Below are 25,262 nucleotides of genomic sequence, written 5' to 3'. Positions count from 1 at the left end.
CGAGGATTGGTATTCTTATTTTGCGAGTGAATTTGCTGCTCCTAACCCCCAGCTTGAAGACATGTACGAGAGAGAATTGGATGAGTTCCTTGATAAGCATCCGCACGGTGATTTTGTTGTCAGTTTAGAGTCCGTTATTCAAGCAATTCGTCGATTGAAAAATAAGTCTTCTTGCGGAATTGACCGTGTTAGCGCTATCCATATTAAACATGGTGATCCGGTTCTCGCTATGCATCTTTCACTTCTTATGCAGATGATCTTCACGCAAGGTGTTGTTCACTCATCCTTCTGCGTAGGGGATCTAACCCCCATTCCGAAGAAAGGGAAAAATGAAATCAAATGCTCGTCTTTCCAACCCATTACAGTCGCCACATCTTTATGTAAACTATTCGAGCTTCTATTCACTAATGAACTGGAAACTAAATGCTACACCCGCCACATCGATTCGGATTTAAGCGCCGCACAGGTTGCGGCGCTTAAATCTTTCAAGTTTAATCTTTAAAGTTTCAAATATAAAAATACCCAGCATCAGTAAAGAACCAAAAGTATCGTATATATATGGTGCTGTTAATTACGAATCTGTTTTATCTTATGGCTAGTTTTCAAATGATGTAATATGTAAGTTTCATTAAGTTTCTTGACTTTAAATACAAAAATAAAATAACAACGAGGAAGACTGTATAGGTGTTGTTGCAAATATGGAAGACGGGTAATTGTGTACTCGTGATGGAAAATATACTTCTGATCCTAAGCTCTTCAAGTCCCGAGTTAGAAAAGTCTGTATGTAATACTTCTAGAAATGGTCACATGAAATTAGAAACTATTTATTATAATTGGAAACTGAAACCCTGGATGTTCAGATCTTGGGATAAAGAAAGCACTGTCGACCTAGTTAGTAGAATCCCCAAGACTGTAGATTTTCTTATGTTTTCGGGCTCTGAAGAAGGCTTTCGATCTTATATTCTCAAACATGGATCAGGATTCATTAAAACATTTTGTAGGGTCATGAGCAGATGTTACAAAACAGCCAGCCTTATGGATATGAATACAATTGTGATTAGAGGCGTGAAAGCCATGAAAAACCTAGAGTGCAAACACCAGTATTAGCATCAACTATAACAAGACAAGATTTTTTTAACAAAAAGAAGAGGAAAAAAGTAAAGCAAACTCCAACCACTTTACCGCCAGACTTTAGAAGCAATATCTATAAGAAGGGAAGAACCACTTTTTTATCCGTAATGATTTTGATCCAGAAATGGGCCTTGAAAAATTTGCTTAAAGTGATCTAGATAAAAAATAATTTGGGGATGTAATCCAAAGTTTGGGTTTCTTTCGAAAAATATATCAGAATCCGACATTGCATCTGGTGTTGCACTTGCATGCAGTGCAATAGTCTTCGCTGTTGGATTTGGAGGATCCCTCCTTTATCATCACCGCAGTCGCATACCAGCGATGACAAGTATTTTGGAAACTATTAGGATGGAGGAGGTAAACCACAGGACATTTTCCCGCCTGTTGTTAGAAGTTATCAAAAAACTACAGTATTTTTAAAAACAGACTTTAGAAAAGTTGACTGTTCCCTGGTGTAAATCAATTTTCACGGAAGTACAGGCAACAAAATTGCCTCATATGGTTGCTGTTACAATAGGAATCAAGTTATTGTGGATGCTTTTCGCAATAACAAAACAGACTACCCTACACAAGTGGGTTAGCCGAAAATTTTCATGTTTGATGCATGTAGAAGCAGGAAAACTACGTAAAGCCAAAAAAGCACAGTTAGAGGGAAACCAAAGTCCTGTTCCTTGTCCATGAACAAGAGGGAATTAGAGTCTGAAATAAATTTAAAAAACAATCCTAGATACCAAATTCCTAGTTCTTTACTCCCAGTGTCAAGGCTACATGGCAAAAGACGTGGCTCATTCCAGCACTTTGTGCTGTACTGAGCAATTCAGACGATGACTTTTAAGCATAAGAACTGATGCAAGCATATAATTATTTGAAGGACAGGAAAAAGAAACAGGGCCTCGAATGCCTTAAATAAAATGTCCTTTGAGTACAAATGTCAGTTTTGGCACTAAGGAGTGTACATCCAAAAAAAACAAAGGTTAAAAAAATAGAGACAACAAAATTGCCTCATATGATTGCTGTTACAATAGGAATCAAGTAATTGTGGATGCTTTTCGCAATAACAAAAAAGACTATCTTACAATAGTGGGTTAGCCGAAAATTTTCATGTTTGATGCATGTAGAAGCAGGAAAACTATGTAAAGCCGAAAAGCACAGGTAAAGGGAAACCAAAGTCCTGTTCCTTGTCCATGAACAAGAGGGAATTACAGAGTCTGAAATAAATTTAGAGCAATCTCAAAAAACAATCCTAGATGCCAAATTCCTAGTTCTTTACTCCCAGCGTCAAGGCTACATGGCAAAAGACGTGGCTCATTCCAACACTTTGTGCTGTACTGAGCAATTCAAACGATGACTTTTAAGCATAAGAACTGATGCAAGCAGATAATTATTTGAAGGACATGAAAAAGAAACAGGTCCTCATATGCCTCAAATAAAATGTCCTTTGAGTACAAATATCAGTTTTGGCACTAAGGAGTGTACATCCAAAAAAACAAAGGTTAAAAAATAGAGCAATCAAAATGAAGACATTGTTACTGTTGGTGCACAAAAACTCACTTCGAATATAAAAGAAAAGCTTGTTTAATGAAGGATAATGCAGTCTGATTCAACTGTTAGTTTAATGTGTTCAAGCATTTGTTCGATGTAACTTCATTTGACTGTTGAGTACTACTGTTCAACAACGTTTGAAATTTATTAGTTTTAATTGCATTTACAATTTTTTATCTTAATAAACATATGACTTAAAATAGGTGTACCAAGTTTTTGTTTTTTTTAGATATTTTTTCTTCACTTTTTATGGCAGGGTGATTCAATAGAATAAATCTAATTTCACTTCGCCAAAAATGCTATAACTGCTATATGGGATTTCCACCGTCTTTCAAGTGCCTTTTGTTATTTAAGGATATGCATAGTCTAGTCATAACCTGTTTTAGATATCTGTTGCACCATTCTGGTAATTTCAATTTTCTGTAATATTCAGAATTTAGTTCCGTTATTAGAATTTTTTTCTTTTCGTAGGCAGAGCAAAAGCGAAAAAGATTTCGCATTCTATAGTTCTTGTATTAATTGTTGATTGTGTATCGGAGCAACACGTTGCTGCTGTTTTTTCTCATCAGCGGTCTATAGCTTGGAATTAGGGAATTAAGCATGGCTTCGTTCTATCCCTGTTTGTTAGGATAATTTCTGGTGAAAATGGAAAATATTTCCATTTAGCAAAATGGAATATTTTTGGAGATTTGTTGAGTTCATGGAGAAAGAATAGTTATGAAAAATAATAACAACACGAACAAGTCGTTTAGACTGAGAATAAGTGAACATGAAGTGGTAATGTTTGGTAACGAGAAGAATTGATCAAGTGGATAGCTTTACTTATGTACGTAGCATTATTAGTAAAAATGGTGGATGCAGTGAAGCTTTTAAAAGTAGAATAACCTTGGCCAAGGGTATTTTTTACAGGTCAATAAAGTTTGAAGGAATAGGAACACCAGTCTGCAAACCTAAATTAGAATACTAGAGGCCCCTTTGATTACTATGGTTCGGAAAAGTGCACTTTCTAACAGATGGAGGAAGATTTGTTAGATGTTTTCCAACCAAGTCGTCTACAGATTCTACCTGTCTGACAAGCCGTATTTTAACAGTAAGGTCTAAGAAAAATATGGCTCTATTTCGCATTCTAGGGCTATAATGAGAGAACGGTTGAGATGCCTCGGACAAGTTCTGTGGATGAAGGATGACAGATTGCTGAAGATTATACTTTTCAGCCGACCATCTATGTCCAAACGAAAAACAGGGTGTCCCCAAATGGGGTTGAAGTAGGTAGTAAGATCAAATGATTGATCTTAATCGAATTATTGATCTTACATTATTGAAATTATGATCAAATTATATTATACGGGCGGTGTTAAAGTGCAACACCATTGACACCACCTCACGTCGGGCCAAGATGTATGAGTAGAATATTGACATCGTCTTGTCAGGAGAAAATTCAATAGATGGCGGGTGGGGAGAAACGACAACATTTTTTATATCCTTAGTTAGGAGAAGTTCCTTTCCTCATCTCAGCAATGTTTTTCTTTTCCTAGGAAGGTGGAGTTCATATTGTTTTGTAACAGTATTATTTTGGATATATATAAATTGAATAATTATTTTTTAATTATATTTTATTTACAGAACCCCAGGTTTGCTACTGGCCTGGGAGAGGAGGTCTGGCCCTTGGCCAGCCTCTGCCTTGGGAGGGGGGGGTTGTGCTTTATAGGTGTTATTGTATTATTGTAAATGTGATATTCTTGTTTTTGAAACAATTTTGTAGTGCTTTTATAGTAAATATAAAAACAGGTATTATTCATAATTTTTTTCTGGTCCTGAAAAAAGAATTATTATTTATATAATGGATAGATACCTAGTACAGTTAGTTGCATTTTGACATTGGGGGAGAGTAGTATATACCAATTTTAAACCTACTGTCGGATCGTTTGTTTGCGAGCCATCGATGTTTGGGAAAACGACCCTTTTAACACAAATGAGTAAAAATCGTAATAAAATGATTTTGAGAAATCCCCAAAACATGTACTATTGCTACAGCGTCTGGAAAGTCATATCATAAAATAAAGCCAATTGCACCAGACATGAAATTTACACAAGGACTTGACATTTTTAATAAAGTTAAACCAAAATCTTGGCAGATGATTGATGATTTGGTTGAATCCATTGAAGAATGGTCTCAGGAGAAGTTACAATTATTCACTGTTTGGTCTCATCATGAACATATTCCCGTTGCCCTAGTTCTAAACAATTTTTTTCATAAGAGCAAATGTATGAGGACACTTGCTTTGAATTGTAATTACTATATTATCTACAGAGGTGTACGTTATTTTAGTTCACACATAATAAGCAGACAAATATAGCCCGTTGAACCGAAATTTCTACTCACGACATACAATCAGGCTAAAAAAAAACCTATGGTTATATTCAACTGGATCTCAATCATAACACACCCGAGGATTTACGTGTAGTTACTGATATTTTTTACATTGAAAATACCATGTATATTCTAGTGAACAGTGAAAAAGGTTGTTAGTTTACATAATGACACTGAAAAAACAACATGAAAACAAATATTTATTCTGTCCTAGGCTATTAAAAACTGTAGCTTAGGATGGCCACGCTTAAACATGGTATTGACAATGAATTCATTAATCTCATATCAGAGCTTAGTTTAAATTTAATTGAAGGCAATGTTCAACTGCCAGAACTAGAAAAGCAACAGACAAAGCAACATCGTTCCCTTTTTCGTGCCCTAGTAGCAGCAGCCAAAAACAAGGGAAACTATTCTAAAAGAAAACAGCTTTTTCAAGCGTTTGGTAGATTCTTTACACTTTTACTGCCGACATTTGCAGGACTTGTAAACTGTTTTCTCTTAAAAAAAATGGCCAGAACCTAAAAATTTTTCCAATAGAACTCGCCCTTTTGCTGGAGCAGCATTTTGAGGACAACCTCAATAAATTCACTAACAATGAGACTATTGCCGACGATGAAAAATTACATCGTCAGTCAAAAGACATAAACCCTACCGTAAAACACCACTCAATGAAAATTTAATTGATCACAAAAGGAAAATTACTCAAAATTCTGAAAGTTAAGCACAAATAGCACCATGAGTACGCGATAGTCAGTATTTAAAATCTAAAGCCTCTTCCCATTGCAAATATTACAAGCAGATCTTTTAACTGTGAGATTCAACGACGTGACAATCGGCCAGACGAGTATATTCTACTTGCAATCAGTATTTTTAGTCGTTATGCATTTGCCATTCTATTGCTGTCAGAGGTTTCTGAGAGATTTTAGTCTTGAATCAAACTTAACTTAGTGATAAAAAAGATTAAACATCGATCGAAGATTTCTACGAGGAAGAGGTGATGGTGTTAAGTTCGAAAGGGCTTTATTGCATGAAATGTAAGCAAGAAAGAAAATGCGAAGTGTTTAATCTATGACAAAGATCCAACCAGTGATACCTAAAGAGTGGGAACCCTTTTTTGGGAAAAATAAAAGGTCTTTGTTAATTGAACTCAAACTAGAAAAAGCATCAGGTGGCAGGCAAGTTAATAAGAAAACCCCAGTTGACGACACAGACAGAGTCTATGAGAGACGCCCCAAATCCATTATAAGAATGCAGCAGACCAAAAATTTGATCAAAGAAGCTTATAGTTTTAATCAGACCTAAAAAAGATAGGATTGTAGACACAGAATAATGCAACACAAATATTTGAAAAACATTAGACCTACCAGTTTATCAAAAATATTCAAAGCGGCACAAACCCATAGCTGCCTAACTTCGAAATAAAACAAGAAGCAACTGTGACAATTTTTTCGACAGAAGAAATAGTCAAAATATAGTACTACAATTACAAAATTATTTGTTTAAAAAATTTGTGTAGTTTTAATATCTTGTTAAAATTTTGTTTTGGTTTCGTTCATTTCAATATTTAGTCATGTTTCAAAATTTGTCAATTAGGGTTTTTTTTCTTTTTGTTTTATGATTTTACTTTAAATTACCCAAAAGCCCTTTTCAGGGCTATCAGCGGCACATTAATGCTCGAGACTAACCAAAAATTCAAATGGCCAGGATTGTCTTGAATATTACTTTTTAATAAAAAAAAGCGACAATCACGAAAAGCACAGTAGTGTTGCCAAAATAAAGACTTATGCAGATATAAGATACTATTTTTTTCTTAAACCAAGATATTTTGGGTGAAGAGTTGTCGTAGAAGTTTTTTAATGGACTCATTTGATGGTAAATTGAATGTTACAGTGCCACGTTTAATAATCAAAAGTTATTTGAGGGCAACTAGTCCCCCACTTGTTGAAATGAGTTTTCTTGAATGTAGGGCATGCAGGGCAAACAAAATTTGTATAGAAAATACCTAATATGCCAGTTAATATCACTGGTATTGATCAATAGCTCAATTCATGGATATTAAAGGATTAAATTTTATCGAGTCACCCCTCCTGAATTTGTCTAATACGTTAGAAGACAACGCGATCCATTAAAACAAATTTCTGATGCATTATTTTGACACTTTGTACCCCCAAAGGACTTAAGAAATGAAAAAAAAATCGTTTATTTCCAATTTCGTATAAGCAGATCTGTCTTTGAGCGGGGTTATACTTTTAATAGGAAAAGTGACAATTATACAAAATGGAATTAGTGTTCCCAGGTAGTAGCACTTCCCTAATGCTGACCGGGACCGACGTTGTATGACTTACAGGATACATCGAGACTGGGTACATAGTCCCCTACTACAAAATACTAATCGATTGATTGAATACCATTTGGAGTAATTTCTGGAACCAGCCAATCCGAAATACAATGAAAAGGCTTACCCTGCAAGCAACTCTTTCATGATGAAGGCAGTTCCCCAGCCAAGTATGGGTAGCCAAAATCTTACTAATTTCTTTGGACATGATTACGGTTGTTTCAACTGCGAATAATTGGCTCCGATATATGAAACAGATGCAGGTGAACACAAATTATTCACGTCAATGAATCAAGTCCCTAAAATATATTGAGGGTTATAAAATATAAAATATATTAATGGTTTGACCTTTTTGAGAAAAGAAAGGTAAGGGTATTATTATAGTACACTCTATTATCAAGACGACTGAAAAGTCTGAGCCCCCAACTCAAACATTTTTCAGATTTGTAAAAATATAGGAAATGAATATAAACAGATTTTGATGGATTTTTTAGTTGTTTTTGCCCGTTTGGTGTCTGTAGCCCGTATATGATTATGCATGTTTTTTAATCTTTTATTTAACTGTTTTTTGTTGTTTTTTTTTTGCTAAGACGACGGTGCCTTCTTTTGCAAATTTTACATGTTGAAGCATTTTTACGGTTTTTTACCTTTGTTACGGTTTTAACCTTTTTGAACTTTTCTATTTTCTGTTTTGACCCCAAAATACGAGTTAATCTCAGCCAGGCTTGTGATAGTTATTTAGAAAATAGTGGATCTTATCTAGATGATGTTTGCATTTATTAAGAAAAAAATTTCAATTTTTTTTAATATTTAAAAATCTGACCTATAAGTTACTGTACTATTATGCTTCAATTAATTGATTACCAATGAATGCGCAGACACATCCTGGAATGAAAAAAGTTAATTCCTAGGTTTCCCCTTTAAATTTCTTTCAATAAAACAAAATTCTTTTAGCATGCATATTATTTTTCTGACCGATAACAAAGGGCAAGTTCGCACCTACTATTTCACTAGTAATTTTACATTTTATTTTAATAGATATTTTTTTTGGATTTCCTCCGTTAGACATAAAGATCAAAAGGTATAACTCGATTCAAGGATAAAAGGTTAAACATCATTTTGGATTCCGTCGCTATTTCCTCCTCGTCCACAATCTCTCTGTAGAAGCCCTTAGATACGTTTACTTTCAATTCAAGCTGCAATTGTATAGAGAACTGCAATATTTATTTTTACAAATAATATACCCTCTGTTAATGTTTCTCTTAAATAAGGAAACTCCTAAACTGAGATTGATTCTCAGAGTTGCAAGGGCGTGCCCCTTTCACACCAAAATAGGAAGCCCCCCCCCCCTAATGCCTAGTTCAAATGGAAATAGTATAACTTCTTTTGAGAGCAAATAGCAGAGAAGGGTACCAGCACTTGCTCATAATAATATGAGAAAATAAAAAAGATAAAATTACCAGCTGAGAATGTCTCATTATGTATGTTGGTCAGATTGAAGAAGTGAGTGGCAGATTAGCTAAAATAAACTATCTACCATAAATGAATAAATAAGCTTTCTGTACATGTAAGAACAAAGTTTGTATCTTTAGAAGAACATCTTATAGGGGTCAAAAACCTAAAACCGTACGGTTTCGCCCCCCTCTCCCCTATACTGAAGAAAATTATCCATTTTCTTACAAGCCTGGGGCAATTCGGGAATCTCAAATTCACTTTAATTAGCTAGTTTATCTTCTTTAAATCGCTAGAAAAATTCTTAAAAAGAAACTTATATCTAACTTAATTTAATTTCCATTTAAAATCTCCCAAATGTATTTTACCCTGTGAATAGAAATCTCTTAGTTCAGTACTTAGTCTCTACAGTCACTATTGACTCCCTTCCTTGTTTCATTTTCCTTCTCTTTCCCTGCTTCTTCTCATTTATCCTTACCTTAATTATATTATTTTTTACTTTTTTTCCTGATATTTTTTCCTTATGCCTGTGGTCTGGTAGGTGCGTTCATGGAGCGGAACTGCCATCCACCATGAGTAAATCGACGATTTCTATTAGTGGCCAGGTTGGTATCAACTCTTTAGGAGAACGTTGAGCAGAAATGAGGAAGGAATCTTTGAATCCCTTTTTATTGAGATTAAATCAATGCGAAAGTATTTGGCTGTGGGTTTGGTTTATAGGTCCCCCAATGGGTCTATTCCTTCGTTTATCAAAATTCTTGAACAAGTTTTGGACTCCTTCCAAAAACATCCTTATGAACTGATCCTTATGGGTGATTTTAACCTCAACCTGCTGGATCAAAATTCTGCTTCAGCTATTGATTTTTTGTCGATGATGCCCTCTTCGGGTACTCTACCTTCAATTTGTATACCAACCCGAGTTACTGACACGTGTGCGTCTCTTATCGATAATATTCTTTCGTCACTAGATGTTTTAGATACTTTGGTGTTGGTTAGTGATATTTCTGATCATTTCCCCACTATTTCCCGATACAAGGGTGCTGATCAAGCGCAGTGTATAGCATCAGCATCTATTCTCCCATTTTTCCGTTATGGTGATCCTGAGCTAAGTCTACTTAATTGTCATTTGGCTGATTTACCATGGGGTAGTGTGGTTTCTGATTCATATTTCATATTTTAACCGCTCTTTTGATTCCTTTTATGATTTAGTAAAAGAAGGAATCTCTCTCTCTCTCTGAATTCCCGGGATTTTATTTTCAAAAGAACCCTACACAAACCCTTACACTAATAAGACTAAGCGAACTAATAATTAACATTCCTGTATCAGCTACATACGATATTTTTTTCGCACATAATAGTGTTATTTAAAAAACCTTTAAACATTTTGGTTACTATGGACTGTGGTTCACTCTTTACTAGGTTGCAACTAAAAGGAGCAATTGGAGCCTAAGGTCTTGAGCTTTGATGCACAAAAGCAGATAATAAGTTGTTATAGGTCTTAATAGGGGTATTTGAGAACGGTTCAGTTAATACGTTACAATTGGTTATTAGACACTAAAAATTACAAAATCACGGGCAGTAGGCCTATTAAAGTGAGTTAAAGTAAAGGTTTGGAACACAAGAATTTTTACACACGGGTGTGAAAAATACTTCTATACGAGTGTAAGAAATACTTCTATACGAGCAGCTCACACATTGATCCCCAGGAATTAGAATTCAACGTACACGTTTCATTAATATCTCTTGTTCATTGTCACATCAATATATGGTATGTCACTAACATCTACAATTAACAAAGTAGAGAAAAAGAGAAAGTACTACTTACATATTCAAAATTGAATTTCGTCCAATCAGGTTGTTTTTGAACTTCCTTCTCAAAGGAACAAAACAGAGAAAAGCTAGTGTTGATGATTTAAGGCATCTGTTTTCCCAAGAAAAGGTAAATAAATCAGAGCGATGTCGCCACACAAAGTCTGAATCAGATAGGCTTTCTACAAAAAGAAAATTCATTTTTGAGTAAAAATTCAAATAATTAGGAGGCATGTTGTTCCATAATGTAACACGTAGTTTACGGTAGGGGCCATGCAATTTTTAGGAGGTAATATTCATGAAATAGTTTGTGGATTCTTTACTGCAATTTGTAACTAATAGATAGATAGATAGATAGATAGATAGATAGTGTATTTCAAAAACCCGTGGGCCATATACACACAAAAATATAAATAAATAACAAACAACCAAGGAAATTAACAGTACAAACACGCACAAAAAAACAGAATTCAACGCAAAAAGTACCTAATCTAACTACAAAAGAAATTAATCATATAAAACTTTTTCTTCTTATTAAAGATTTATCTATATATACTCCGACTTCGAAATATTGTGGTCGGGTTACTATTTTGTAGAATACCCGGAAGCATCAAATTAATTCTATGCAAATAAATTTCCCGTAAGTCCAAGAGCACCGGGCATTTCCGGAGAAAATGATCCAAGTCTTCATCATCAACTTTACAAAGGGGACAAACATACCGCCTATCAGGACCAACTATCATTTTATTTTTGTCGAACGTTTTTTGACTGTTCTGGATTGGAAGACAATTTGCCCTAAGCTGGATCCAACGACGTAGAATCATAGCCGGTAAATTAAATTTAAAATAAACTTCCTCCCCAAAACTAGGTTTTGCCTGATAAGGCAAAACCTAATATTAACAAATCAGTGTAGCCCCAAACCTCCTGACATCCATAAATAGTCTAGCTCGATCCCTATTTATTTACAACTTCCCTCTTTAAACTCTCACAAAAAATTCTAATTTCCCTAATATAAAAGGTTATAATAAAGCTAATAAAGCCTAATATTAATAAAATGCCTACTAAACCTTCCGTCGTGTTTTCGAGTGCTCATGTTTCGCAACTATACTTGACCATTGTCACCACTGTAGCTTCTAATAGTATAATTTTAGGTTGGTAATAAGAGCTCATATGGCACTTGTGACGACACCGGAAGAGCCAAGAGCTCATATGGTATGAGCTCTAACAAAATTCTAAGAATCTATAGATTTATTTAAAAGGGAAATCAGAGGCTTTATACCGGTCAGGATTTAAAATAAGAGCTCTGAGTCACGATGTCCTTCTAAATATCAAAATTCATTAAAATCTGATCACCCACTCGTATAAATATCTCATTTTTTCTAATTCTTCCTCTCCCTTCAGCCCCCCAGATGGGTCGAATCAGGGAAAACGACTTTATCAAGTCAATTTGTGCAGCTCCCTAACACACCTACCAATTTTCATCGTCCTAGCACGTCCAGAAGCACCAAACTCCCCAAAGCACTGAACCCCACTCCCTAACTCCCCCAAAGAGAGTGAATCTAATACGGTTACGTCAAAAACGTATCTACGACATTTGCTTATTCTATCCACCAAGCTTCATCCCGATTCCTCCACTCTAAGTGTTTTCCAAGATATCCAATTTCCCCCTCCAACTCCCCTAATGTCAACAGATCTGGTCAGGATCTGAAATAAGGGCTCTGCGACATAAGTTCCTTCTAAATATCAAATTTCAGTATGATCTGGTCACCCGTTCTTAAGTAAAAAAATACCTCAGTTTTTCTAATTTTTCCAAATTAACATCCCCCAGCTCCTCCAAAGAGAACGGATCCACTCCAATTATGTCAATCACGTATCTAGAACTTGTGCTTATTCTTTCCATCAAGTTTCATCCTGATCACTCCTCTCTAAGCGTTTTCCAAAATTTCTGTTCCCCCTCCGATCCCTATGTCCCCGGATCCAATTCGAGTCAAAAATGGAGCATCTGAGACATAAGATCTTTCTATATATCAAGTTTCATTAAGATACTTTTAAATATCAAATTTCATTAAGATATGATCACCCGTTCGTAGGTTACAAATACCTCATTTTTTCTATTTTTTTCGAATTATCCCCCCCCAACTCCACCAAAGAGAGCGAATCTGGTCCGGTTATGTCAGTCACGTATCTTGGACTTGTTTTTATTCTTCCCACCCAGTTTTATCCTGATCTCTCCGCTTTAAGTATTTTCTAAGATTTTCGCCCCCCCCCCAATGACGCTGGATCCGGTTGGGATTTAGAATAACAGATCTTAGTTACGAGTTCCTTCTAACTATGAAGTTTCATGAAGATCCGATCACTCCTTCGCAAGTTAAAAATATGTCATTTTTTCTAATTTTCCCTAATTAACCCTCTTCCCCCCCCCCCAACTCCCCCGAATAGAGCAAATCCATTCCGATTATGTCAATCACGTATCTAGGACTTCTGCTTATTTTTCCCACCAAATTACATCCCGACCCCTCTACTCTAAGCGTTTTCCAAGATTTTAGGCCCACCAAGCTCCCCCCAGCGTCACCAGATCCGGTTGAGATTTGAAATAAGAGCTTTGAGACACGATATCCTTCAAAATATCAAATTTCATTGAGATCCGATCACCTGTTCGTAAGTTGAAAATACCTCATTTTTTCTAATTTTTCAGAATCAATCCCCCCCCCCCGGCCCAACTACTCAAAGAGATTGGATTCGTTTCGGTTATCTCAATCACGTATCTAGGACGTGTGCTTATTTTTCCCACCAAGTTTCATCCCGATCCTTCCACTCTAAGCGTTTTGCAAGATTTTGGGTCCCCCCCCCCAATGTCACCAGATCCGGTCGGAATTTAAAATAAGAGCTCTGAGACGCGATATCCTTTCAAACATTAAATTTCATTAGGATCTGATCACCCGTTTATAAGTAAAAAATACCTCATTTTTCTAATTTTTCCTATTTAACCGTCCCTCCACTACCCCCCTCCCCCAGATGGTCGAATCGGAGTCACAACAATTTCTAATTTAATTTGGTTTGGTTACTGATACGCCTGCCAAATTTCATCGTCCTATCTTACCTGGAAGTGCCTAAAGTAGCAAAACCGGGACAGACCGACCGACAGACAGACCGGAAGAATTTGCGATCGCTATATGTCACTTGGTAGATACCAAGTGCCATAAAAACATTCTGGGCCTTGGCCATTCTACTGTTAACACTTTCAATCTGTCTACCATCTTGTCAATAACACTACCTAGGTAAGTGAATTTAACCATATCATCAACCTTCTCGATACCCAACATTACCTCTTCATTTTCACATCTTCGAAGTTCAAGAAACTTAGGCTTCTTAACAATAACTTTTTAAAACCTGTTGGCTACTGGCTTCCTGAGCACCCAAAACTTCCAATAATATTTCATTTTGCTAAAATCTTCGTCTATGACGCCCAAATTATCAGGACAATCTAAGTCTATAAGAATTTACTTTCTATGTAGATACCATACTCTCCCATAGTCTCTGACAAGTTTCTTAGAATAAAATTCGTAAAAATGATCCGTAGAAATGGGAATAGAACGCAACGCTACTTAGCTCCTGATGCAACACAAAACCAGCAACTAAACAAATACAAGAATAGGACCTTATCTAAAGCTTCTTCGCTTCTATCGGTTGAATCAAGCACTTGATCGTAATTTTTAAAGTTAAAAAATTAAAGGATTTAAGATGCCTCAGGCACTTCTGAATGAATCTAAGAGCAATCAGTCGTCATTTGCTACAAAAAAACAGACTAATCCCTCAATATTTACCATACTCACTTTTACCACCTTGATTATAGAGGAGTTAATTAGTTTTGCCACAATCGCTATGTGCTGTCCTTTCACCAAAAACAGTTTTCCTAAAATCGCTAATTGCTTTTCTTTTTAAAAAAAAAACAAATTTTTACATCTGAAAGTAAGGAGCAGCATCAAACTTAAAACGACCTCATATTATTACTTATATGATGGAGTTGATCCCCTACTCAAACCATCACTCTTTATGCTAATTTTTTTAACAACATCAATAAAAAGGTTAATTATTCTTAATTAAATAGCCCTTGTGTTTCAGGAGTGGATCTTAAAGAATTCAAATTTAGCATAAAGCGCAAAGTTTTCGCTCTTTTCGCAGAGAAAAGGAGCTCGATGAGAGGGGGAAACACGTCATGGAGGGTGATCCAGATTTGCCGGCATTATTTGAAAAACGGTCAAAAATTAAAAAAAAGAACAATTTGTTTCAACCGAAAGAAAGTAGTAATATTTAAACTCAAAACAAACAAAAAAAAATTCCGTTTATGAAGAGGTGTCCCCTCCTTAATACCTTAGTGTTTACACTAAAGTTTGACTGCTGTTTTCGATTTGTTTTATTTGTTTTCATTGTGTTTTATTTTGTCATATTTATATAGAATATAAGCGAAAGAAGGTAGACTAGACATTACTAAAAACAGGAGAACGGAAGAACCCTATATCTCATTTTCATGCTTTGATTATTCTTCAAAGATTTTCCAGAGTGGGGAGGGATGTCTCATCTCCCACCTCAACTGGTGGAACTCATTTAAAGATAACTACTCCCTTAAGTTAGTTAAATATCTCCAAAACAAATCTTAGCTAAGAAAAATAATTTTAAGTGTCTTGAACAATTTTATATATATATATATATATATATATATATATATATATATATATATATATATATATATATATATATATATATATATATATATATTTATTTATATATATATATATATATATATATATATATATATATATATATATATATATATATATATATATATATATATGTTTTTAACTACGTAAAACATGCGAATATACAACATTCTTCGCTGTCCCATTGTCTATGCATATAAATAGATTGTCAGGTTTACTGACTCTTGAACATGCAACATATAATTGTCCATGGGAAAAACAATCCGTATTCAGATCAATACCTCATTATTCTAATGATGTGTCCCTGTGTCCCGGTCGTCATTTTAATTCCCTGTGTCCCGGTCGTCATTTTAATTCCCTGTGTCCCGGTCGTCATTTGTGTCCCGGTGTCCCGGTCTGTAATTTCTATTCGAACAATCCCTATGTCCCGGTCGTCATTTATATATCCCGCCTGTTCCCCCGGCGTCCCCGTTGTAGTTGTGTCCCTGTGTCCCGGTCATCATTTATATTCCCTGTGTCCCGGTCGTGATTTGTGTCCGGGTTTCCCAGTCTGTAATTTCTCTTTGAGGTTCCCGCTCGTCATTTATATTCCCTGTGTCCCAGTCGTCATTTCTCCCGGTGTCCCGGTATGTAATTTCATCAGTTGACAAACATGACGTCAGTCGACAAACAACTTCATGTCGCATACAACCCAATCCTTAAAATGACGTCAGTCGACAAACATGACGTCACTCGACAGACACACACACACACAGACAACTTATTTTTATATAGATTTTTTTTATATATATATTATTATATATTTTATTTTATAGATATATATATATTATTTATATATATATATATATATATATATATATATATATATATATATATATATATATATATATATATATATATATATATATATATATATATATATATATATATATATATATATATATATATATATATATAGATATATATATATATATATATATATATAAACTTGTCAGAATAACCGTGTGTCAGACAATAAGCTGAAGCAAAAATTGGATTCGATACAGCTTTGAAGCGCTGGAATGGAAAAAACAAACAAAGAAGAAACAACAACAAAATCTAACCTTCTTAAGTGAACTGTACGAGAGGAAAAAAGACACTGAATCAAACAACAAAACCAACTTGAAATCAATGAAAGAGAAGTTAACAATTAGGTTGAATAAGTATCCTTTGCCTTGCAAAAGATTTCGTCTGTCTACAGTTTCGGTTTTCATTAGATATGCGGACAGGTTGTCTTAAATTAGACTGGGCAAAAATATTCATAGAGTCTTTTAATATTAAATTGTTATAAATTGGGCTTACGGAAATATTTCCCGTGTCTCTATTTATAGCTAAATTTCTATTTATATGTTTTTTTTATCTCAATTGCCTCTTTAAGAGATTGCGGTAAGCCATTTACGGTAGATATTAAAGTTGCCTCTTCAAAAAGAACTAAATGGTCAGGATTTTCGTATATATGCTGGGTCAGAGCTGAATCAAAGCTGTCATTTTCATTTTCCAATCTCAAGGACTTATCTATTGAAATTTTGTGTTCATGCAATCGTTCCCCAAGTTGTTGATGGGTCCTGCCAATGTAAAATTCTCCAAACGAACACGGGACTCTGTAGACACCACTACCTAGTATAGGGTCCGTTTTATCCTTTCCCGAGTTGAAAAAATGTTCAACTTTTTGTTCAGTTTTGAAAGAAACAGAGATTATGTTTTTTTTTTTTTTTTCAAGTTTGTCGCTGAGTTTCGGGACGTATGGTAATGTAGTGAAAGTTTTTTTTCTCAATTGCCAGTGTAACTGAATCAAGGGGGACGGGCTCCTTATTTGATTTTTCTCTTTTTATTTATTATTTCCTTTCTTTGTCTTCATACGTCAAATTATATAGCTCAAATTATACATTTTCTAGCAATTCTCGCAATGCATCTCCCTTGTTTCAAACCGTGTACCTGTAAATTTAATCAACTATGACGAAACAAAAATTGGAAAAACAAGTTACGGATGGGAAAATGCATTGAAAATTAAAGAGGGGGGGGGGGGGGAATAAAAGAATAGCGGATCTGCATGCCAAATGCGTTAGCTATATTTATTCTTTATATTATGAAATATGGTGGCTATAAGACACAAGTACCAAACAATGTTACCCACGAAGCTATAACGCGTATCTACTTCCTTAAGCTCCTGATTAAGCTTTGTGCCCCGCTTCAGATTCGTCGAAGAACCAAGGACACAAAAATGAAAACATATTTAACCCTCTGGATAATCTGAAAACTCGGCTTTCCTGCAATTTTTTTAGCTGCTATGAGCATTATTTGCTTAAAATTTGGCCTTATGTTCTTACGAACAATGTTGCCAACGAAAAAAAATTAATAAACTGTGAAATGCAATTCAAAACTGTGATAAATAATAAAATGCAATTCATTCGACAAAATTTAAATTAACAAAATCTATTGATTTTAGCATAAAATCTATAAAATATTAAGATAGGCCTAGCTAAGAAATAAACAATACTGTAAAGTCAGATCTCCACTGTGAATAAAAATATAACATTAATTTTAACAAAACCCCTTTCCTCTAATGTGGGGCTCCTAATGCGTCATGAAATTGATATTTTAAGAGGGAGTATATACCTTAACCCATAAAAGGAAGTCGTATGTCCCAAACTATTCCGTAAATGATTGGAATCTTCGATAATCAAGTTACCAAAACAGATCATAACCCGGTTTGGATCTAAGACACTCACTTAAGTTATAAGAAATAATAAAAAATAAATAAAAAATGAAAAAAAGCTGTTCCCAATTTATGTCAACTACCTTATATTTTACATCGCCAAAGACCATTTGTATTGCATCGGCTGTCAGCGAGTCTCTTCTTCTCTCCTTGTCACATGCTCCCATCATCACTGTTCTCCATTTTTGACTTTTTCCAAGACGCTATTCTTCTTCTTTGAAGTATGGACGCTTTTGAACATACGGTATGAACATACGGTAAGACTTTTCCTCGACTGAAAAAGCAAAAAATGTTGTGAACAGTTTTGCTTTAGTGGTTCAGAAAATATACATACATCCATGGACATTTACTGCTCAGCAGAACATTACAAGGATATTACAATGGACATTACAGGTCAAATGTCCTCCAGTGATAAAGACAACAATCAATCCACCTAAACACTACTTAGGAAGAAATTTGAGCTTTCTGGAAATAAAAATTGATGAAGATGATAGAATCTGAAAAAGAAAGAAAGAAATTCGTATATCGACCCGATTTTATTATAAAAGAAGGTCAAAAATTGTTCAATAGCACACCAAAAAATTGATTTTCTGAGGATAAGAAGTTTTGCAGAGAGAAAACAGAACAGCTTAATCTTAATCAACCTGAACCACCCAAAGTTACCACCAATAACTTTGGCCGAACCTCCAGTAATACATATCTCAACAAAGAAAACAAAAAAGCCTGGCAGTCTAAATTACTCAAGAGCGTCAAACCTTTCCGTCCATTAATATTAATGCACTGAAAATATTATTCAGTCGTCAGGACTGTAAATTTCACTAACACACTAAGAAGACTTCTTGGTTGACATGATGTCAGGGCTTAATCTTGGAAAAGGGGACTTGAGAGCTGTCTTGAATTGTTGAACCCTTAAAGTGTCAAATTAATTACTACTAAAAGTGTAAACTTCGAGGGGGCTCCAGTAAAGTACAGTTATAGTAAAGTGCACTCAATAAATTAAGTCCTCCCGGTCCCCCCGACATTGCTCCACACATTTAATATTTCATCACACTTGGATTCAATGTCTAATTAAAAAAAAAAAAAGGATTTTTTTCAACTGAAGTTAAGGAGCAACACTAAAACTCAAAATGAACAGAAACTATTCCGTATATGAAGGGGTTAGCCCCCCCACCCCCAGCTCAGTCCCTTTCCTCCAAGCTAAAATTTTTATAACTTTTAAAATGATGGGTAATGGGTGACATAAAACATTGGTCTGATATAATTTGGGCTATATATTTGTATATTAGGAGGGAAAGTAAAGTATTTGGACAGCAGGAAGTTAGAAAACAAAGCTTACTTCATATTTGGCAGAATCATTGTAGCTAACACGCTTTACATGCATCCTCGTATACTTTGCCCAACCACCCCCCCCCCCCACACCTGATGCGCAAGCATATACCCCAAAGTATATATTCTCAATTCATTTTCCCACCTGTAACTTGTTTTTCCAGTTTTTGTTTCACCACAGTAATTTCCAATTTATACGTAAAGGAGTTCATATCAGAGACGCATTACGAGAATACCTGGAAACTATCGCACATTAGTGGAGGGGGTTGGGGTTAAATCATTGCGGGTCTACATACAAAATGTTTTAGCAGCAATTATTTTGCACATTATGAAGTTGATATAGTTCCATGTGGATTAACCTAACTTCACTTCTTGGGTTTCGTGGCTATAAGACATAAGTACTTCATAATTTCCATAGGATTTTTCCTTATAACCTTTCGGCCAATTTAAGGACGACTAGCTTCTTGTTCGGCCCTGGATGGTAGGCCCAATAGGACGATCTTTGGTAACGTTTCATCTTTCAATTCTTTGGAAAAACACCTAATAAATTTTCCGCCGTCTTTTGGAGTGCTCAAGTCTATCTTTAGATTACATATACAAACCATATATAAATAAATACTAATCATAATTTAAATAAATCGTACAAAAAACGAAAAAGACATTATTTTATACTTTTCGACTTTTTTGGAAATTCTTGTCTTATAAACATAAAGTCATCATCACTCTTGTCTATATGGCTCATGCGATCACGGTGCCCTAATTCCAGAATTTAAATTTTTATGCTGGAGAAAAATTATATCTTTAAATCTGCTTTTCGAACACATTTATTTTTCCGGTCTGGTCTCCACTGTCCCACTCATAAATAAAACAGCATTACTTTGTTTAACCCAGTATTGATTCTAAAATTTCAGGAATGACTCCAATTTGTTTACTGTTTTTGTTATTTTGGATTTTCCAACTTAACTTTAATACCTTTGTTGTAAAACTAAAATCAGTTCTTCGGTAGTCTGGTCGAACCTGTTTGACTTTCCTTCAAAGGAACTGCCTTCTCAATTATCATTGTATCATTAAAATAATTGGTGTCGAAATATGTATGTTTTTTTTACCAAAAATTAAGAGCTAGGAGCTCATATGACACTTGTGACGAGGTCGGAAGAGCCAAGAGCTCATATTGTATGAGCTCTAGAAAAATTATAAGAATAAATAGATTGCCTTAAAAGGAAAATCAGAGGCTTAATGCCGGTCGGGATTTAAAATAAGAGCCCCGAGTCACGAGGTCCTTCTAAATATCGAAATTCATTAAGATCCGATCACCTCCCTTCAGCTCCCCAGATAGTCGAATCGAGAGAGACGACTTTAGCAAGTCAATTTGAGCAGCTCCCTGACATGCCTACCAATTTTCATCGTCCAAGCACGTCCAGAAGCACGAAACTCGCCAAAGCACTGAGCCTCGTCCCCTAACTCCCACAAAGAGAGCGGATCCAGTCCGATTGTGTCAATCACGAATCTACGACATTTATAAGCGTTTTCCAAGATTTACGGTTTCCCCTCCAGCTCCCTCCAATGTCAACAGATCTCGTCAGGATTTGAAATAAGAGCTCTGAGACATGAGTTCCTTCTAAAATCAAATTTCATTAGGATCCGGTCAACCGTTCTTAAGTTAAAAATACCACAATTTTTCTAATTTTTCCAAATTAACAACCCCCAGCTCCCCCAAAGAGAACGTATCCGTTCCAATTACGTCAATCACGTATCTATAACTTGTGTTTATTCTTCCAATCAAGTTTCATCCCGATCTCTCCACTCTAAGCGTTTTCCAAGATTTCCGGTTTCCAAACTTTCCAGTTTCCCCCTCCAATTCCCCTCAATGTCACTGGATCAGGAAGGGATTTAAAGTGAGAGTTCTAAAGCACAAGATCCTTCTAAATATCAAATTTCATTAAGATCTGATCACCCGTTCGTAAGTTACAAATACGTCATTTTTTCTAATTTTTCCGAATTACACCCCCCCCCCCCCTCCACCAAAGAGAGTGGATCCAATCCGGTTATATCAGTCACTTATCTTGGACTTGTGCTTATTCTTCCCACTAAGTTTCATCCTGATCTCTCTGCTTTAAGCGTTCTCCAGGATTTCCGCCCCTCCCCCATTACTGGATCCGGTCAGGATTTAAATTAAGAGATCTGAGTTACGAGGTCCTTCAAAATATGAAATTTCATTAAGACCCGATCACTTCTTCGTAAGTTAAAAAAAAACTCATTTTTTAATTTATTCCGAATTAACCCTTCCCCCAACTCCCCCAAAGAGAGCAGATCCGTTCCGGTTAGGTCAATCACGCATCAAGGATTTGTGCTTATTTTTCCCACCACGTTTCATCCCGATCCCCCCACTCTAAGCGTTTTCCAAGATTTTAGACCCCCCCCCAGCTCCCCCAATGTCACCGGATCCGGTCGGGATTTAAAATAAGAGTTCTGAGACACAACATCCTTCAAAACATCTGATTTCATTAAGATCCGATCACTTCTTCGTAAGTTAAAAACCCCTCATTTATTCTAATTTTTTAGAATTAGCCCTTCTCCCCAGCTCCCCCAAAAAGAACGGATCCATTCCAGTTATGTCAATTACGTATCTAAGATTTGTGCTTATTTTTCCCACCAAATTTCATCCCGATCCCTCCACTCTGAGCGTTTTTCGAGATTTTAGGTTCCCCCCCCCAGCTCCCCCAATGTCACCAGATCCAGTCGGGATTTAAAATAAGAGCTCTGAGACACGAAATTCTTCCAAACATCAAATTTCATTAAGATCCGATCACTTCTTCGTAAGTTAAAAATCCCTCATTTATTCTAACTTTTTGGAATTAACCCTTCCCCCAAGCTCCACCAAAGAGAACGGATCCGTTCCAGTTATGTCAATCACGTATCTAGGATTTGTGCTTATTTTTCCCACCAAGTTTCATCCCGACCCCTCCACTCCAAGCGTTTTCCGAGATTTTAGGTTCCCCCCCAGCTCCCCCAATGTCACCGGATCCGGTCGGGACTTAAAATAAGAGTTCTGAGACACGATATCCTTCCAAACATCAAGTTTCATTAAGTTCCGATCATTCCTTCGTAAGTTAAAAATTCCTCTTATTTCTAATTTTTCAGAATTAACCCCCCCCCCCTTCCCCCCAACTCCCCCAGAGAGCGGATCCGTTCCGGTTATGTAAATCACGTATCTAGGACTTATGATTATTTTTACCTCCAAGTTTCATCCCGATCCCTCCACTCTAAGCGTTTTCCAAGATTTTAGGTTCCCCACAAACTCCCCCCAATGTCACCGGATCCGGTCGGGATTTAAAATAAGAGCTCTGAAACACGAAATCCTTCCAAACATCAAATTTCATTAAGATCCGATCACCCGTTCGTAAGTTAACAATGCCTCAAATAGAACAATTTGGGGTCAAATAGAACAATTTGGTCCCGAAGTGGGCAAAATTACTACTGAGAAAAATTTTGACATTCTCATTTCCAGGTGGCACATTCAATACTACGGACTTACAAAAAAAAAAACAGATTGAACGTTTTTCTTCCTTTTTTTTAAAGAGAGGAGGTTCGTATTTTGAAACTTCATTAAATTTTTCATTATATCTGGTTTGTTTTTTTTATTTCGTGTCACATGTTAACTAAAACCTTAACATAACAACATCCCCCCTTCGAGTCCTGCGGCATAATATACAGAATGGACAATATAAAAAAGCACAAAAAAGATAGGATTCATTTGAAATTTCATAAGGACGTCTAGAGTGGTAAAACATTAAGGAGAAGATGGAATATTATGGAGAAGATACACAATATAATGACACATATGAGGGAGAGGAGAGGATTTGCAATTGAGATGATGAAATATCTGGAAAGAGCATAAAAAGGCATTAGGTAGGACCCACCTTGCCCCTCTGTAAATGAAGAATCGGTCTTCAAATTTACCAAAGCGTAATCATTCTAAATATAGAAGGGGGGTGTTTTTATTTCTTTCAATGAAAAAACGACAAGAATGCAACAATTTCGGGGACAAATATCCTCCCCTAAATGACGTCCCGAGAGAGATGCAAATTTAATAGTTGTATAGTCTGTTTACAAGTGGCCAATCTGAAAGCAAAATTCAGTGGCGTAAGTTTGCCAAAATCCAGGGATAGAGGGGGGGGGGTTAGAGTTGTAACTAATTTTCCCTAATCAAGAGAAAATGACAGTGATTTTCTGAGGATAAGAGGTTGTGTAGTATTAAAACGGAAAGTCTTAATTTAAATCAACCTGAACCACCCAAAGTTACCGCCAATAACCTTGGCCAAACCTCCAGTAATACATATCTAAACAGCGAAAACAAAAAAGCCTGGCAGTCTAAATTACTCAAGAGCCACGATGTCATGGCTAAATCTTGCGAAAGGGGTCTTGAGAGCTCTCCTGGGGATTTTCTGGGACCTTCAGGACGCCCTGTCAGTAATATCTAACTAAATACCAGCTGATAAAATTTCCATTTTGTTCCCATTATTTACCCATTAGAGTTTGAAAGAAGGATCGGGAAGCTAAGGAAAAAGAGAAGCTTCGTCCCGTCTCCCTCACTCCTAAAAACTATTCTTAAAACTATATGAAGGCTTCGTTGCTGATATGCTGAAGGAAAATATCCTTCTTCATACAGGAATTTGGTGATTTGGGAACCACAAATCCGTTTCTAACTCCTATTCTTATTTATCTTGTCAATGCCACTAGAAAATGCCTTGAAAAAATGATAACTGCCTTAATTTAACTTCCATTTAAGACCTCCCAACAGTATTTTACGCTGTGAATTACAAGGCATTAGTTCGGAAACTTGTCAGTGAATTCAATATTGATACCCTAGTTCATAGGGAGTCACCAGCTACAGCTTATGATGATATGGTAAATAACAAAAAGACGAAATTACAAGCCGAATGCGTCCTCTCCCCAACCAAAAACAAACTGTTTTTCTTTTAGAACATGACCTACAAAATCTCAAAATCAAAAAAGGATTATCATACTAAGCAGGTAACTTCCTATGGAAACTAAGCTAGGGCTTCTATAATTACCAGTCAAACTGATTATTTTTCCGATTAATTTAAAAAAAATCTTTCAAAAAAATAATTTCTTCAAAGACATGTAAAAAAAAAAGGCATATTAAACTTAAAACCATTAGAGAAAACTTCTTATAATAATTCAAACTCAAACCAACCAGAAACTACTATTAAAGAATAAATGAAAACCAAAACGAACCGAAATTAAATAAACAATTATAGCAAACAGAGAGATATAGGTACTAATCTACAAGCAAATCTTCTTGGGCTTGGGAACCGCTTGACGTTTGTAATAGTTTTTTTTTAGCATTAATAAATTGATTATAAATTGAATATAAATGAGTGAATAAATTAAAAAAAAAAAAATTTAAAATTCAAGTCGAATGTAAAACAAAGAAAAATTATTACAAACAGGATATGCCACACAAAATTTTCTAAAATTTTTACCTTAACACCCTCAGCTTTATTAGAGACCTTTCCCAGATACTGTGAGGGGTTAAGCCATCAACGGTAGCATATTTATTGGACTTTTCGATTATTTTGAACAAGATGGTTGTTTCATATCCTAATCAAAAGTTTCGGCGGAGGGCTCTTGCAAATTGAATAAGAAAGAGTCTTGTTATCCTCCTTCTCACTTTTAACATCCTCAACATACCTCGAGGGTTCGAGCTTAATACTGTCAGCAGTTCATGGCAGATTACACACACACCCTTTTGATAAGCTGGGTGTACGTAGTATCTTTTGATTTAGTTTGACATGTCCT

At 35.6% G+C, this 25,262-nt stretch overlaps 1 long non-coding RNA gene across 5 annotated transcripts in view; it reads right to left on the bottom strand.

Annotated features, from left to right (window-relative positions):
- Nucleotides 1–25,262, bottom strand: part of LOC136038525 (uncharacterized) — a 171,077-nt gene that overhangs the window by 61,345 nt on the left and 84,470 nt on the right. For 4 of the 5 annotated variants that reach the window (XR_010620237.1, XR_010620238.1, XR_010620235.1 and 1 more), the window contains 3 exons: nucleotides 18,197–18,387; nucleotides 10,657–10,822; nucleotides 7,507–7,678 (listed from right to left, as the gene is read on the bottom strand). This is a non-coding gene — a long non-coding RNA (uncharacterized LOC136038525). The remainder of the gene's footprint in view (nucleotides 1–7,506; nucleotides 7,679–10,656; nucleotides 10,823–18,196; nucleotides 18,388–25,262) is intronic. The other variant, XR_010620239.1, reaches the window with a different exon arrangement.

The sequence above is a fragment of the Artemia franciscana genome, chromosome 18 (assembly GCF_032884065.1).
Source record: "Artemia franciscana chromosome 18, ASM3288406v1, whole genome shotgun sequence".
NCBI classification, from domain to species: Eukaryota; Metazoa; Arthropoda; class Branchiopoda; order Anostraca; family Artemiidae; genus Artemia; species Artemia franciscana.
The sequence above is the reverse complement of the archived record's forward strand: the minus strand, read 5'-3'. Positions and strand labels throughout refer to the sequence as shown.